Source organism: Notolepis coatsorum (genome assembly GCF_963971535.1).
Source record: "Notolepis coatsorum genome assembly, chromosome: 9".
NCBI lineage: Eukaryota > Metazoa > Chordata > Actinopteri > Aulopiformes > Paralepididae > Notolepis > Notolepis coatsorum.
In genome coordinates, this window is record NC_140173.1 from 7,906,539 (window position 1) to 7,912,828 (window position 6,290).

Sequence of the window (6,290 nt, forward strand, 5' to 3'; positions counted from 1 at the left end):
ATTTACATTTTGCCGTTCAGCTGGCGCTTTTAATCCAAAAGCCACTTACAAATTGTGTACGACAAAGCCAACAAGGGGCCCACCTCTAGTGGTCAAGGGTAAGTTAAGTGGTATTGTTCATCCACCGGTGCCAAACTCAAGTGCTCCACTTGGGAGTGCATATAGTATATAGACACATGGTAGTATAGTTCATATTCAGTTTTTGTGTGTTATGTGATCTCTGGCCCTCCTCTGGCAAACCACTATTGTGCATCATCCATTAACTGGTTATCATGATTTAAATGGGATTATACCATCGTACAAGGATTTCTGTAATTATCATGCTTCCTCAAACAATGAGTGGACACACAAAATGTGTTTTTCAATGTCATCTAATGTAAAGTTTTCTTGTTTTTTTTGTGGTGCTGTCTGATCCTGCAGTGAATTATGATAATAATAATAATAATAATAATAATAATAATAATAATAATAATAATAATAATAATAATAATAATAATAATAATAATAATAATAATAATAATAATAATAATAATAATAATAATAATAATAATAATAATAAATAAATAAAGGCTACACAACATGATCCACCACACAAGTTGGAGAGTGACAATAGCACTATGGCAGTGACCAGTCCATTCTGGTTTGTTTAATGCACAGGTTCAGCAGCACTATGGCAGTGATCAGTCCATTCTGATGTGTGTAATGCACAGGTTCAACAGCACTATGGCAGTGACCAGTCCATTCTGATGTGTGTAATGCACAGGTTCAACAGCAGAGGGAAAGCAAACTTTATTTATACACTACTAAATTGAGGTGAATGGGTTTAACATCAAGAAGATACCGTAATTCCTCTAATAGTAACCGGGTCTCAAATACAAGCCGGGTCTCTATTAATGGCCGGGTGCGCTCTTGAGCTAAGCAATTATAAGCCGGCCTCCTAATACAAGCCGGGTTACTAATATACTGAGCTGCATACTGAGCTAGTTACTTGATTTCACTTTGAAAACGTTGAAATTACCAGTGACCACCTGTAATTGCACTGTTTACTATTTCATACAGTACTTGGTTTCAATAAATGAACCCAGTACATTTTACTGGGTTCAAACTGACACAAAATGTTGATTTATTCATTATGATCCGTTTGAAAATTTGAAATATAGGCCTCCCTCTTATACAGGCCTCCTCCTAATACAAGCCTGGTACCCGCTACAGTTGAAACAAATACAAGCCGGGGTTACTATTAGAGGAATTACGGTATTCAACATATACTACATAAATATCATTCAACCATTCAAGCATGCTGTGTGCTAATGGCCTAGGGGGCACAGTATTGACCATATTCACACAGTGACTATTTTGCTCTTATGTCATGCTCTGGTTGGGATTCCTTTTCATCCTGTTCCCACCTTGGGTGGTAAATTGTAGTCACTCTGATCGATCCTCTCCCCCATGTCTAGGCTGCTAAACATTGGCCTCCTTTCACATACCGTTTCACAATCAAAAAAGTACTAGTGGGCCATTTCCACATCAGGGCTAGAATGCTTAAAGGGGAACTATTTTACTATTTCTTTCACTATTTGGGCACTTTTACACAATTCCTGTGAGTTTATGGAACACCTCTGTAATTTTTTTTTTTTTTTTTTAATTCATTGTTTTGTATTTCTAATCAAGTCCTCAAAAACAGCATTTTTCTACCTCAAGATCTTAAGCCGTTTTGAGGCTGGGCTCCAACCACAATGGTAACTGCGTGGAGTGCGTGAGTCTCAACATGCAGCTGAGTCTCTCTGACATCACAAATCAGCACATTTTCAGATGACTCAGTTCAGTGAGGGTGAATATTGTGAGAGGAGAATTGGAAGAATGCACCAATATGAGAATTAGAGACATAGATCATATTAATATAAGTGTTATGGTTTGACACCGACCCCAAACGCACGACACAAGAGAGTAGGAATTCAGAGTTGCCAAATACAAGGGCTTGTTTATTTGATACTAAATATAAAGAGTACAGGATAGGCAAGTCACACAAGACAGGTACATAGGCCAAGGGGCAAAGTTCTGCTGCTCTGCAGCTTCTCCCGTGGTGGTAGTTTGGGAATAGCAGATGTTGACATCAGAACCGCTCTGCAGAATTCTCTCGGCAGAATCTCCGATGTGTTGCGAGACCGAGAGAGGGAGAGAGGGAACGAGTCAACAACAGTGCAGGTTGAACGAGCAGGAGAACAGGGTGAACTAATCTTCGTGTAATTAAACACAGTGAGCACAATTCCAAAACAAATCCCAAGTGAAATCTTCGTGTTATACACACAGTGAGCAAAATTCCAAACACAGTCCCAAGTGAATATCTTCGTGTAATATACACACAGTTAGTGAAGTCCAAAACAATCCAAATGTGAAATAATATCTTCGGTGTGAGCAACACACAGAGGGAGATGAAAAGTCCCAAAAATATTATCCCAGAGGGAACAAACAAAAGGGATCGCTGGGTGAGTGACTGTCTGACAAAAAGGTGGTAATCTTCAGTGTAATAGTAACACACGAAAAACGGAATAGATCAAGACAGTCAATAAAAACTCACCCAGACGTAATGCGTAATGGTGCTGGAACAACAGCGGAGCGAGCGCGCGCCACGGGAACAGGTGTCCAAGAGGCAGGCTTCTTGGAAAAATCCTGGAGATAGCACAGAGAGCAAAAGCAGCAGCAGCAGCAAAAACGGAGAATGCAACCAGAGAAAAATCAAGACGATCCAACAACTTAGAGTGGAGAAACGGGGTATAAATAATAAGGGATTGATTGATTGACAAGCAGTGACAGCTGGGGAATGTGATTGAAAAGCGTGCGGACCTGAGAGAACCAATCAGCGACGTCTCTGATGACGTCGCTGGGGAGAAGCGTGTGAGTGAGGGAATTGAAATAATTAACAGAAAAAACAAATGAAAACAGAGCGAGGTGGTTAAAGGAACAGAACGAGTGAGAGAGCAAGGACAGAAACCTCACAATAAGTCCACATAGCTAGGAAACAATGCTAAACACTGAAAAAGGCCATTTATAAGATAGTTCCCCTTTAAGTGAAGATGATTGGTGGTTAATTTGGATGGACACTAATGACTGTTAGGGATGACATTTCAACCTCAGGGAAAGCATAGCAGCAGCTAACAGTGCAAGTGCTGTGATATGTGCCCAGGGTTGTTGAGTTCAGAGAGAGAGAGAGAGAGAGCGAGAGACTGCAGCACTCAAGTTCGACACTGTTTGACAAACGACGAACAATCTTACTTACCCTTAGCTGCCAGAGTTGTACCTCTTGTATGTGTATATCTTGTATGTCATAAATGTGACAGTACTGTATATCTGTATGTCATGATATATATCTGTATATCTGTAGGCTATGTTGTGTATGTCATAAATGTCATTATGAATTGAAAATGGGGGACCCTGATGTAAACAAGACGAAAGTCTTTCTCCCCTTAAGAGTCGTACTGTATTGTACCCATTCTGCAATCTGTTAATACACATTTCAATCAATCAATCAATCAACCCTTCCTGCTGACTGTTGTACAGAACTTGTAAGTCGCGTTGGATAAAATTACTAAATGTTATCTGGAATATGTGAAGGCTAGCATATGTGTGTTGGTAAATATCCCTGTTTTTTCCCACAATAACTTATTTCAAATGGAGGGCGGCTACGTGGCGCAGTGGGCAAGGCGCTCGCCACGAATGACGGAGACGCTGGGCTTGCCTGTTCGAGCCCAGCGCTCCACATTGCTTTCAGTTTAGCTGGTCGTTCATACTAATACACATTGGCCGTATTAGGGGGTGGGAAACTGATGGGTGGGGATCGGGCGTTGTGGACAGCGACTCCTACAGGTCGGTTGGTGCGCCTGCGCAGTAGAATCAGGAAGTGTCGGGGGCAGTGTGAGCCTCCCACGCGTTACTCCTCACCACTGAGAGATCGAGCTGCGCAGGTGAAAAGATGCGACTGCTGTTACCTCAAGTACCGGAGGGGACTTGTGCTATGTATGACTTAGTCCACATTGCAGCCGGCTTGTGGGAGGCAAGAAACAGCGTTCGTGACAGGGGAGGGTTGAATTGGATGATACGAAATTGGGATGGGAGAAAATATAGAAAATGGGAGAAAAAGTGGATAAAAAAAAACGTATTTCAAATGGGAAGTTGAATGTTTCTATTTGCACACGATAATCACCTGCCCTGCTTTTTCCAGTTAGAGATAACCCTGTATAGTGTCATGGTGCAGCCAAGTAACCAATAATAGTAAGCATTAATCACATCCATAAACGAACCCCACCAATGTGCAATATAGGATGCTTACAAGATCGTAGCTACCCTATTAGAGCACGTGTCTGTTGAAAGCAATAGCATAAATCTGCAGAGCCGCAGAGCCCAATGTCTGGGCGGGGCTTCGGGGCTTGTACTGTGTGTTGCTGTGCGTGGGCGAGGCTTCGGGGCTTGTACTGTGCGTTGCACTACTGCGCATGCGGATTAGGGGGGGGCTCTCTCGCTCTCTCTCTCTCTCTCCCTACGTGTTACTAGTGCGGCATTAGTGAACAGACACGTGTTAGCGAACAGACACGTGTTACTAGTGCGATGGAGACAGTGTTACTTTTGCCTTGTTTACTACTTTCGTCTTGTGTTACATTTGTGATTGATTGATTGACATTTTTATTAACAGATTGCAGAATGGGTACAATACAGTACGGCTCAATACACACAATTGTTAAGGGGATGCAGACCAGAGAAAGACTATGACATACACAACATACAGATATACAGATATAATAATCTAACATACAGATATACAGTACTGTTACATTTGTGATTGGTTGATTGATTGGAAAGACTATGACATACACAACATACGGATATACAGATATAAGAATCTAACATACAGATATACAGTACTGTTACATTTGTGATTGATTGATTGATTGAAAATGTTATTAACAGACTGCAGAATGGGTACAATACAGTACACACAATTGTTAAGGGGATGCAGACCAGAGAAAGACTTTTGTCTTGTTTACACCAGGGTCACCCATTTTCAATTCATCATAACATATATGACATACAGATAGACAGTACTGTTACATCTAGACATTTATGACATACCAGATCTACAAATAATAATTAATATATAATAATAATAATAATTGTGTGTATTGAGCTGTCCTGTACTGTACCCATTCTGCAATCTGTTCATTAAAGTTTTCAATCAATCAATTCAATCATATACAGTACTATTAAATGTGTGACATACAAGATATGCAAATATGGTTAGTTACATAGATGGAGAGACTAATGAACTGAGTACCAGTCTTCTCCTCAGACATAACCAGCGGTGCGTTCCTCATATCAACTCTGATTGCACGCACGCTAATGACGCCACGTGTACGCGCGCTCCCGGCGCGTGCGCATAAATGTTCCCTCGCTTAAGCTGGATGTAGCCAATTACTTAAACATCTTCTTCACAAACATAGCCACAACACTGGTAAACAAACTACCCTCCCACTCAGGGCATTATGGGGTAGAACACATAGTAGCATACTACAAAAACCTAGGGGTCCACAAAGACGACTTCAAACTTGAAATGGTAACAACCGATGAGGTACTCAAAAAATTGAGCGCCCTCCAACCTAACAAGGCCACTGGCCATGACAACATCACCTCCAAATTCCTCAGAGACGCAGCAGCCGCCATCACCCCAGTCATCACTCACATAATAAACCTCTCTATAAAACAGAGACACGTCCCCAAGGACTTCAAAATTGCGAGAGTGACCCCTCTGCACAAAAAGGGCAGCAAATTAGACCCAGGCAACTACCGCCCTGTTTCTATTCTTACCTCCATCTCGAAAGTCATGGAGAAAATAGTCTTCGAACAGGTCGAAAAGTACCTGGCGGAAAAAATCTAATCTACGAATTCCAATCTGGCTTCAGAACGTCCCACTCCACTGACACATGCCTCCTCTATTTGAACGACCACATCAAACAAGAGGTGGACGCGGGCAAATACTGCGGCATGGTCATGCTGGACCTACAAAAGGCCTTCGACACTGTCAATCACTCCATTCTGATTGACAAGCTAAAAGCAATTGGTTTTAACTTTTGATAGCTTAAGCTGGATGCAATCCTACCTGGAGGGGAGAGAACAGATGGTAGAGGTAAACGGTACTCTACCCCCCCCCCCTCACAGTGAGCTGTGGTGTTCCACAAGGAAGCATACTAGGACCGCTACTCTTCCTAATTTATGCAAATGACATGTCGTCAGCCTGTGAC